Here is a 12115-nt window from a genome sequence, read left to right on the forward strand (position 1 = left end):
TCAGTGTGTGTGTGACATACTGCTCCTGACTATGTGGTGACACAGCAGAAGGAGCCTCACCAGAGGTGTCCCTAAGGCTCTTGGCCTCTGGAACAGGGAGAAGTAAACGTCTTTTTTTTAATTCCCCAGCTTCAGCTACTTTGTTACAGCATCACATCATGGACTAAGGCAGACCTCAGAACTCTGTGAGGAAAGCCCAAGGGAAGTGAAGGACCCCAGAGTAGCTCTGGGCCTGTAGCCACAGGTAGCAGGTGCCAGGCAGGGAAGGTAGGAACCGTGGCAGGATGTGTCAGGGTGCCAGGCTGTCCCAGAGCCCAGGCCTCCTTTAAACACTGCCAGAGTTGCAGGGGTGGGAGGTGCGGGGAGTGGAGATGAAACAGCTTCTCCCCCTTCCTCCTCTCACCTCTGCAGGCATCAAGGACACATCCTGTTGATCAACCTTCCCTGATCAGAGGGCTCAGAGGCCTGGATGATGCCATGGTGACCATGCCCCCTCAGGGCTCAGAGTGGCCTGGAGGGAGAGAGATGGAGGAGGTCTAAAAGACAAGCAGATGCCAGGCACAGTTACCAGCCTGACCTTAGGAGGGGACACTGGCGCTGGGAAGAGCAAAGCCTGACACTCAAGGTCACCTGCAGAGAGGCCAGGATGGAAGCCTTGCGCCGGAGGCATTGGACCACCCCCTGCAAGTCCCTGAGCTGACTACCATCTTCTCTGAATGTCTGGTTTCAGGATTCCTGGAGCAGAGGAGAGATCCCAGGACCAGAGCAGGGGCCTGTGGGACAGTTGCCAGAAAGATGCTTTTAATGCAGCTGCTGAGGGCAGGTGTGGGAGAACCCAAGCAGTGAGGTGGCAGGAAGTAAGGCAGGGAGCTGGAGAAGAGCCCAGAGATGTTCTGTGCTTGCCCTAAAGTCACACAGCAGATCTGGACAGAACCTGGTCTGGGAACCCTGTGGAGGAGAGAAATCCCCTCGGGCCTGTGTGTGTGTGTGTGTGTGTGTGTGTGTGTGTGTGTGTGTTGCAGTCTGAGGCAGAATTAATGTGCTTCTGTCAAGGGAGAGAGGGAACAGGGCACACTTCTTAGTGGCCTATGAATGCACTGAAAAACCAAAATGGGCCTGTGAGAGAGAGACATCTCCGAGACAGTGAGTGAAGAGCCAGGCTGCTCATTAAAAAGGGACTCCACTCCTCTTCAGCTGGGACAGAGTGGGGAGGAACTAGAGAAAGGGTATTGAGGCCTGCAGGTGAGGAAGTAATGAGGTAACCCCTCCTCCTAGAACCTAACTGACCAGCCCACTCCTAGGTAAAAGACCACTCCTAAGAGAAAGAAAAAGTGCAAATGTAATTTAAAAAAAATAGAAAAGTAAATGCCTTCATAATAGCTGCTGATGCTCAGAGACAAAATGTAGGGGGCGGGAGAGATGGCTTGATGGTTCAGAGCACAGACTGTTCTTCCAGAGGACGCGGGTTCAATTCCCAGCACTCACATGGCAACTCTCAGCTGTCTGTAACTCCAAGATCTGACATCCTCACACAGGCATGTATGCAGGCAGAATACTAATGCACATAAAATGAGAATAGATAAATTATAAAAGAAAAACTAATAAATAAATAAACAAATAAGCAAAATGTAGAGCCCTCCTAAACGTCGTGAGTGAGTGAGGAGAGGTCAATGAAAGACGGCCGTCTATACACCAGAATACGATTCTGCCACGAGAGGGAAAGCCACTGAGACACAGCAGAGCCGGGAAGGTCCCAGAGAAGGTGAGCCAAGTGAGGTCCGTTTGCCAACAGCCATGGGTGGCACGGCTGCTCTAGAGGAGGACTTTATAGACAGGAGGCAGGCAGATGGCAGCCCACGAGAGGAGACAGCGGTGAGGATGAGGGCCGAGAGCTCACATCCACCTTTCCTTTTGCGGTTCTAAGACCGATGCCGGCGACAGTTACGAAACCAATGAGCCTGCCGGCCAACAAGCTACGCACTTTAAATGGGCAGATTTATAGTATGCAAATTGTACATCAATAAATCTGGTGTAAAAAAAAAAAAAACCCGAGCTGCGCGAAGATGGGTACTTGTCCGTGGGTATGTGCAGAGCCTGGGACGTCTGGGAAGGTGTCCCTCACACCTGTCTGCTGTGGTGCTCCGGGAGACTCCGCCTCCTGCTGCAAAGGGGCAGTGGGCCAAGTTCTTACCCATGGTTCCAGCGCGGCAGAAAAGCTGCATCTGCACCCAGCTCTGACCCTGGGTTAGCGCTCTTTTAAGAGGCTCTACTGCTGTTGGGCCACGGCCCAAGAGTTTCAGAAGCCCAGAAACTTGCAAGCCCAGAAATAGATGTCTGAACACACCAAGGGCGAGCCAGAGGGCACGGGCTTCTGGAGGTCATGTAGGAGCTTGCACTGCAGAGGGGCGGCCATCTTGCCTGCTCCCTTTAGCTAGCGGTATGAACACTGCCTGCGCCATTGAGGCTGAGAAAGGGGGCGTGGTCACTGAGGCTATCGTAGCTGAGGCTATTGTCTGACCCTCCTATACCACCTGTTAGTCACACACTAGTGACAGAGTAGTATTTGGTGAAGTAATGAAGCCACAAAAGGCTGACATAGGAAGTTTAAGCCAATCTGGGCTACACAGCAAGACCTTGTCTCAAAAAATTGAACTAACAACCCAAGTTGGGCAAGCACAGACATCATCAGGTGAGGCTAGATCAAGGCTCTGCCCCCTTCTTCAGCAGGGCTCAGGATGGCTCTCCTTCCTCTGCCCACACCAAGTTTCCACATGGAGTCATGTGACTTCTGTCAAGGAGGCTGTGGCCTGGACATTTCCAGAGGGAGAACATTGTGGCCACCTCAATGCAGCGAGCAGACCCCATCCGACTGGGGAGGGTGATGCCATGCTTTAGAATAAATCACCGTGGTCAGGGTTCAGGCCTGCAGACCCCAGATCCCAGCCCAGAGATGGGAGGCCATTAGCCTTGGGTGTAATAAGGGGTGGGACGTGATAACAGGTTACTGGGTGCAGGGATAGTGAAGATATTTTAAGATTGGCACAGCAGGATTGGGAGATGGTGCAATGCAGGGTACCAGCCAGCACCTGGGAAGGGTGGGGCTGCCACCCTGCACCTGAGGGATGCAGCTTTCCCAAACCTCTCCTGCTCCTGGCAGATCAGGGCCAGAGAATGGTCACCAGCCACATGCTGAGCCTCACTTCCCAGAGGAGAGGATAGGGGCTCAGATGGGGCGGAGCTCCATTGTGCTCAGCTCATATTTTCTCCTGTTCTCTCGGATCACTAGATTTCCCCATCCTGTCCCCATTCCACCCTGCTCAGCATCTCTTCCCAGGCCAGGCTATCCCCAGCAACCAGCCGGGCCTACAAGCCAGGGGCTCCCACTTGAACCAAGGGGTTGGCCGGCCGTGAACCATCTCTGCCTGTATCCTGCTAGTTCCTTAGAGAGGAACAGGGAATAGGGCACAGGGAGGGGGCAGAGAGGCCAGGCAGACAGTTTCCATGAACGGTTCCCTGCTACTCCCCAAAATAACCACGGTGTATATCCACGGCCTCACACTGTAGACGCTTAGGATAAACCCTCGTAAATCTGCATGCAGGACCGAAAACGGGAGGCCATACCAGGGGCCAGACCCTTGGAGAGCTCGTGCTCTCCCTCTCCCTCTGCCTCTGCTGTCTGTCTGTCTGTCTGTCTGTCTGTCTGCCTGCCTGCCTGCCTGCCTGCCTGCCTCCCCACCACATCTCCATGGTGCTTTCCCCCATCATGGAACTGTGAGGCCCCAGCCCAGCTCACGCCCACGGACCACATATTTTAATGCGCCTTCACAGTCTTCCAGAAAAACAGCTACAGCATCTACGACATTCTTCCGCCTCTTTGGAACAGCAGTGAGGGATGGGCCTGGGGGAGGAGGGCCTGGGAGATGTGGGGGAGGAAGAAGCAAGCTTCCTGCCCTCCTCCCCTGAGGAACGACAGAGAGAGCAAGGCTTCTGCCTCCTCCTGGGCCTTCAGACACCTAGAAAGGCACCCAGAGTGCAGAGACCTTGGGGAGAAGCATCAGGAGAACATTACAGGGGGAGCCTCAAGTTCAGAGTTCATGGACAAGATTCCTGGTTCTGCTTTTCGGGTCCACATAAACCCAGGAACCTCAAAGCATTCTTAACTCAAAATTAGGAACCCAGGGCCTGGGACTGGGAAGGGGGACATGCCACAGAGGAAACAGTCACAGATGACACGGGAATGTGTAACACTGACCCTCCCTCAGGTGACCCTTGTGGGCTAAGGCAGCTCTGGGTTAAAGGGCAGGATGGACCTGGCTGAAAAGAGCCGGGAGGAAGACTTGAGCCCTCAGGTACGCATTATAGCTGACACACAGGAAGCTGAATGTACACAGAGGACAGGGAGACCCATGAGGGTCACAGGTTAGGGCCTTTAGCCAGAGTGCCTATGGCAAGCCCTCCTCCCCCATCTCCAGACGCAGAGAATCTGGAAGTCTCCCTAGTAGCCTTGCTCATGACTTCTCTTTGGTGGGCGCATTAGCCAAATGCTGCCTTAGTCATTCAGCCCATCTTCAGGTTGCACACTGAAGGCAGCCTGCTTCCTGAGTAGCGGAAAGGAACTCACTGGGAAAGGTACAAGGACCACTCTCTAGGCTGAGGGGTGTTCTCACTGAGTTCCTGGGTTGTGGTAGGTGAGGGGGTGAGAGGTGACGTCAGAGAGACAGCCAGATCCCGAGGGGGAAGGGCGCAGAAAGAAAGCTGTGCCCCATTTGCTGGTTAATTTTCTTGACATTAGCTTCCCCGGAAAGTGTGTGACTTTCAGCCACTATGCTGTGGAGCTGAGAGCAGACCTGAGTCATCAGCTTGTGAAAAGGGCGGATGTGTGAATGGACGGGTAAGATGGATGACTGCGGGGAAGAGAGAAGACAGAAGATGAATGAGTAGGGGATGGTGGTAGACGACAGAGTGATGGACAGTGGACGGGTGCTGGAGGGTGGTGGAGAGGTGATGACTAGGTGTTGGGGGGATGCGTGATAAACGGGTGATGGATAGGTGCTGGATGAATGAACGATGGGCTGGTGACAGTGTGTGGTGAGTGCATGGGTGAATGAATGAATGGGTGAATGAATGGAAGGCTATATGCTGAAAGCCCCAGGAAGCACCTCAGGCCAGGGTTACTACTGGAGGAAGGACAAGAGGCAGGGGTCCCCACCATGCACACAAGGGAGAAGGGACCAGAATGTTGGAGAAAACCTGTAACTGTGCTCTGAAAACAAATTGCTGTGTTTGGTCAAACGAAGGGTCTGAAGTGAGAGGTCCCGTGGTGGCCAGGGCCATCCTCAAGAAGATCGTTTGGAGCTGGCTGTGTGAGGTCTATGGTGACCACGCTGATCCAAATAGGCAGGGGAGGGGAGACCTGGAAGATGAGGTGCAAGGGACCTGTGGCTCAGTGCACTCCCGCAGCAGGCCAGGGATGTGAGGGTTGTCAATTGTGGCACACTGTCTCAGTTAGGGGTTTTATTGCTGTAAAAAGTCACCATGACCATGGCGGTCCTCTCGTACAAAGGGTGGCTTGCTTACACTTTCAAATGCTCAGTCCATTGTCATCATGGCAGGTAGAATGGCGGCGTGCAGGCAGACTTGGTGTAGAGGAGTAGCTGAGTGTCCTACATCTTGCAGGCAACAGGAAGTTGACTGAAAGTCATGCTGAGGGAAGCTTGAGCAAGAGACCGACAAGTCTGCCCCCACAGCTACGCACTACCTCCAACTAGGCCACGCCTCCTAATCATGCCACTCCCCTTGGGGGCCATTTTCTTTCAAAGCTGCTGTGCCTTGGGCCAGGTGCCAATCACTCGAATCTTATTTGTTCTCCCGCGGGCTGTGCTGCCAGGGATCCCACCTGTGCTGTTTTTGTAAACAAAGGCTCAGGTAGGTGATCTAACTTGTCTAAGGTCACACGGCTGCTTAGAGCAGACAGACAGAGCTCCTCCATGCCATGTGGTGCACATGCACATATGGTGTATGTACATGTTCACGTTAAGTGTACATGTGTGAGTGCGTGCCTGCATGTGGGGGCCAGAGGGCAATGACAGATGTCTTCCTCTATGACCCCTTCAGCTTTTTGTTTTGTTTTGTTTTTGAGACACAGTTTCTTACTGAACCTCATTAAATCGGCTAAGAGGACCAGTCAGTGAGCAATAGGAATCCTCCTGCCTCCACCACACCACCCCCACCACCCGAGCACTGAAATTACAAATGTGCATAGCCATGCCCAGACACTGGAAAATAAATGGGTACCTAGAATTCGAACTCAGGTCCTCATACTTACATGACAGTGCTTAACCGGCTGAAGCATCTCCCGAGCCGTTCTCCTTCGTTTTTGCAGCTGCCACTCAGCTAGGACTCTCCCATCTCAGTGGGAGCTCTCAGACAGTCCCACTTCCCACAGCATGCCAAGTGGCTGCAGGGACCATGCCAGGTGGCGTTGCCTGAGACAAAGGTAGGAGGTTCGTGACGGCACACAGGGTGGGGTGGCCATGACAATAAGGGCTTGAGCAACACAGCCAGGTGGCTTCTGGGAAAAGACAGACACTGTCTCCAGTTTGTTTTCATCAATGAGTGAAGCAGGGCTACAAGCCAGGACTCCCAAATGGCTCCTGGACGGTGTGACCTCAGCGCCTCCATGGACTGAAAGTTCCAGATGGCTTTTTTTTTTTTCTGCAGCTTAAGTCTTGATGGTGTTTGTTCAGAGCAAAAGAACATAGCAAGCAGCTACCACTGACTGAGGATGCATAGGCGAGCCGGTTCGCTGGAGGGTGGGGTGGGACGAGCAGCTGTCATCCCCCACAGGCTGATAGTCTGATAGGTGATAGTAACCTCTGAGGCTGGCTCTGTTCACTCAGCCTCTGGATGTGTTTCTGGGAAGGAAGACAGCACACAGTGCCAGACTGCAGCATGGGTGGGGCTTGATGTCCTGAAAGCAGCTCACCTGGATGAGCCAAGACCAAGCTCTACTGAGAACGTGTTGGTGGCTTTCAAGCGATGGTGGTGTAGGCATGGACACAAGGATCTCAGAAATTCTGCAGAGCTGGAGCCTGGTCACTCATATCTAACCCTGCTGGATGGCCTTGGCCATGGGTGACAAACACAACAGAAGTGTTCAGTAATCAGATACTGATGCCTGAAGGGAAGTTCAAATCCAGAGGAATGGCCAGGAGGCAAGCTTGGCCCTGATCAGCAGCATGGGGCAACTGTTCTGAGGGAGGCTGCAGAAAAAGAGGGTTTGCAAACACACAGCTGACAGTAAATCTGCCAACATGTGCACACACATCTGGGTAGTACAACTGAGCCTCTGGACACCTCCACAGGAAGCAGCAGCATGGTGGCATCTGGATAGGGCCTGCGGAAGATGGGGCCTTCTCCCATTGGCCATTTTTGCCTCTCCGGAGACTCTCTTATACTGTGCCTTCTGTATTTGAGATTAGCGCCTCATGGTCATGTCCCTCCTAGGCAAAGCTCCAGCACATGAAAGACAGATACACCCAGCTGATAACTGCACTTGGCACCACTGAAGCCTCAGAAATGCTTGTTCATAGGTTGTCTTAGTCAGTGTTCTATTTCTGTGAAGAAATACCATGATCACAGCAGCTTTTATAAAGGAAAGCACTTAATTGGGGCTGGCTTACTGTTCAGAGGTTTGGTCTATTCTCATCATGGTAGGGAGCATGGGAGCATGCAGGCAGACGTGGTACTGGAGAAGGAACTGAGAGTTCCACATCCAGATCTGCAGGCAGCAGGAAGAGAAAGAGCTGGCCTGGCTTGAGGTTTTGAAATCCCAAAGCCCACTCCCAGTTAGGTCACACCTCCTCCAACAGGGTCACACTCCTAATTCTTTTCAATTAGTGCCACTCCCTGATGACTAAGCATTCATATATATGAGCCTACGGGAGTCATTCTTATTCAGACCCCCACATGGGCTGATTGGTTGCATGTGTTTTAGCTTTGCTTTGTTGTTTCTCTGAGTTCTCTGAGTGTAAGTCTCATCTTGGATTTGGGAAAATGACCACCTGATTCATGTGCTACATCCTTTTCTGGAGCAAGGCAAAGGACTGTTCCAAGGGGTGACTCTTAACTGTAAGAGATAATGAGCCTCATCCTTGCCAGGAGATGCTCTGAGAGCCACATAAGCCATCACTCTGTCTACGCAGAGGAAGGACCAGGCTGGGCACGAGAGCAAAGGGACGCTGTGCTTCATCAGTGGCAGGCGTATGCCTAAAATGGAAGGACCACACGTGCACTGGCTCCTCCCAGAAGGCTAGAGGTTTATGTCGTGGAGAAATGGCAGCCCTCTATGCTGTCTGAGCACTGAACAGGCACACCGTGGAGTCAGCCTGCATGCCTATAGAATACAACTCTGCCCTGAAAACAAGGGGACACCCGCCATCAGCCACAACACGGATGAGCCCAGAGGACATTATGTCATGTGAAGTAAGCTAGACACAGAGAGATGGCTGTGTATCTGGTCTCATGTGCGGAAAAGGCCTGAGAAGGTCAGAGGACTCAGTTCAGCCGACGTGACGTGACTGTTATAAAATGTGTGTTTGAAAAGGCAAAGAGCAGACCGTAAGTGTTCCACCAAATAAAACAGTGAGTGTATGAGGTACCTGGCTGTGGGCCGGCTTGCTTCAGCTGTGCTTCTATGGTGCACATGTCTCTCAGAACAGCTGACGGACATCACACGTGTATGCAGTATTAGTAATTTTAAAAACTAAAAATTTTGAAAACAAATTCCAACAGATACCCCGCCAACTATGTCTAGAGAAGAAAGTTTCAATGTACAAGACACCAGAGGGAGGGGGTAAGACCGACATGGGGGAAAAAGGCCTCTGGAGGTGGGGCTTGGTGCAGTGGGAGATCACATGACAAGCTGAGCTGGTCCAAGCCCTAGATTAGATCCCCAGTGCACCTCCAAATGCTAATGACTTTGAAGACAAAAGACCAGAAATGAGCTGAAATGAGACACAAAAATAACTCCATGTGTTTGTTGTGGCTGGGGATTGAAGCCAGGGGGGATCTGGTATTCTACCACGGAGCTACAGCCCAGACCCTCAAGAGAAATTCATAAGGACACCAATCGCAGTGACCTTGGGGTACCTTCAGATGGCTCAACACGTGTGAAATTAGGAGGGCAGCAGCAGGAGGAACGATAACAGAGGAGGAGGAGCCCCAAATCTCCACACCCACATAGACCACAATCAGAGTTTCTGGGTCCCTGCGCCCCATCCCATCTGCACCTTGATGTCCATCACTTCCTCCAGCACTCGGGGTCCTCCGGGCCACTTGCCCTTCTTGCAAGTGCACTTGTCCCTTCCCTGGAAGAGTTCTGGGGCTTTCCTTATGTGCTTCCCCAGGGTGGGATTGCAGGATAAAAGCCAAGAAACAAACTGCTCAAACTTCCCAGCCTCTGAGAAGTCAAACAAGTTATGAACCCCAGGATCCAAAAAAGGGAACATGGGAGAGCCCAAAAGGGCCACATCTATGTGTAGCCTGTTCACAGCACAAATTATACCAGAGGCATGCCCAAGGGGGAGGCCACCAAGAGAAAGTTCTACAAGGAACATAGCTGAGACTGTCCCATCAGGGATGTTCCTGAAGTGAGCATCTTCCAGACTCGGACACTTCCCTGTCTCTGTGTGAAGCAGAGTTACTTCATGAGCTGTGACATTCACAGCAAGGTGGGCAGGAACCCATCTTACTAAGTGTAAACCATCAGGACATCCATCAGGATTTAGACCTGCTGGTATTGCCATTATAACCTTCATCAAAGCCCGTGTAGAGAGCTGGATGGAAGGAAACTCAGCTTTGGGAGAAGTAAAGTAAAATAGAAATTTAAGAGGAAGAGGATAAGGAAGAATAGAGGGACGGCTCAATGAACACGGTCCCTCAGCCTCCTGCCAGCTGGGTCAAAAGCTCCGGCTTCTGGGGTGAGCAGGAAGGAGGTGCGGTCACACAGACCTGCCAAAAGAGCCATTCCCCAGTTCCAGCAGGCCGTGGCTCCTTGGCAGGGCCTGTTTCCCTTCCCTGGTGGGTGGGCTCAGCATAGGTCTGCTTGATGACCCTCATCCACTCTCCATGTGTACAGAGTCCCCCACAGCTCCCTGTTATCCTCAAAGGATCTCCAGAGGGACAGCCAGAGCCCACACTCAGGGCTCTCTCTAAACAGCCAGAGCCCATACCTGGGCTCCCTCCCGTCGGGTCCCATTCTACAGGTTGGGTTAAGTGACTTGTGAGAATCTGTGGGGGACAACCCAGGGCAAGGCCAGCTGTCCTTTCTCTATTGACCACTCGCTATGTGTCAGGGCTTACTCAGTTTGCTGTGTCCCTGTCTCTCCAGCAGCATCTGGGGATGGCCTGAGCTGTCTGGGGTCAAGTCAGTCCTTAGCAAGAAAGTGTTTCCTCTCGAAACACCTGGACCACGCAGCTGTGCACAGGCCCCAGGAAGGGCTGGGGTTGGAAGGACTGCATACCGTAATAGATAGAACTGCGAGGAACAGGGCAGCAGGGATCCAGTTTTGCCTCGAGAGAAAGTAAAAAGGCCTGCCAGCCTAGGAGGGGAGAGATTATGTTCAACGGTGGCACGGGGTTGGTTATTTTGTCCCTATCCCGTGACTCACTACTAGACTGTCTTTAACTGCCATTGTATGGGGCAACCATGGGGTCAGGATTCGCTCAAAGCATTCCTTTCAGTGTCCCACAGCAGACATCAGGCAGGGTGACATGAGGCACCGGGCCTCCCTCAGATCTGCAAAATAAGAAGTTCCAAGGGCCCAGCCTCTCTGACCCCTTGTGATGCTCACATCCACTCAGGTCCCCGACTCCCAGGGTATTCCCTCCACGTCTCTGATGACTGGCAGGAGGGGATAAGCCCGCCCCTGATGTATTAGCAAGCGTGGTTCCCAGTCACACACAAGCTAGAGAACTATCTACCGAGTCAACGGGGAGGGGCATGGCAGGGCTGAATTAGCTACCGGGGAAGATGGACAGTAGTCAGACAGCAGGATGGAAGGTGGCAGTCGGGGTAGAGACAGCAGCACCATGGACTGACGGTCGGTGTGGAAGCAATGGCGTCACCACCCTAGCCATCATACAGCCTCGACCTCTCAGCGCTCCATTTGTAAGTGAAGCTATGCTGTGGCCCATTTCTCTGAAGCTTGCAGGTCTTCATTCCCAGGTGCCTGAAACCAGGGTGGGCTTCGTGGTGGCAGTGTCTCAGGCCATGGATTTGGGGCGGCGGGAGAAGAGATGAATGTGAGGAGAGCTTCCAAATGGAAGGAGCTACCTTCCACGAGGGCAGACATTTGGAGCTTACTGTGTTCTAAAATGATCCTTCCCTCTGTTTCTGAGCCCCTCGTGGTGACAATAGTGCCCATCATAACCTGACTTTACGACAAACCAGAGAACTGCTAGTCAGTTAAAGGCCCCAGTGACACCCTCTTATGGATGTCATTCCTGTCCCGTTCTCTATGGGCTACACTCAAACACCTGTCCTCACTGCACGGTCCCCAACGGCAGCCAGTTAATGATGTTACTCAGCCTCTTCCCCGTCTGCCCTGTGAAGGGTGTTCACCATATTCACAGAGGAGAAAAGGGAAGGGTGGGCTCAGTGCTGGGGTACTCCCATGGGAGGATCCTGACATACAGGCTGTGGGACCTTGGGCAAGTCCCTAACCTCTCTGAGCTTCAGCCTCTTTGTCTCTCTTCAGCTCTATCTAAGACAGGCACCAGCTTTGCTGGGAGTTGGAGTTGGGAGGGACTGCTTGTCCACTCATTCAGTGGATATACATCAAAGACCGCGCTGGTGGACAGTGAGGGTGAGCTGCCCACCTGTGCATTGTGGGGTTCAGGGGGAAAGGACGGTAGCCAGCCAGCCACCCTGTCAGTGTGACAGAAAGCCTGTGTGAATGTGAAGCAGAGGGCGGGGAAGGCACCAGGCTCAGGAGAGGATGGAACAGATTGCATCAGCCTAGTCAAGATGGTCAGGACTGTCGGGCTTTCAGAGACGACGATGCGAGTTAAGACCCCAGTCATGAGGTGAAGCCCTGAGGTTGGGGGAGGGGGC

Source organism: Arvicola amphibius, chromosome 4 (assembly GCF_903992535.2).
Source record: "Arvicola amphibius chromosome 4, mArvAmp1.2, whole genome shotgun sequence".
NCBI classification, from domain to species: domain Eukaryota; kingdom Metazoa; phylum Chordata; class Mammalia; order Rodentia; family Cricetidae; genus Arvicola; species Arvicola amphibius.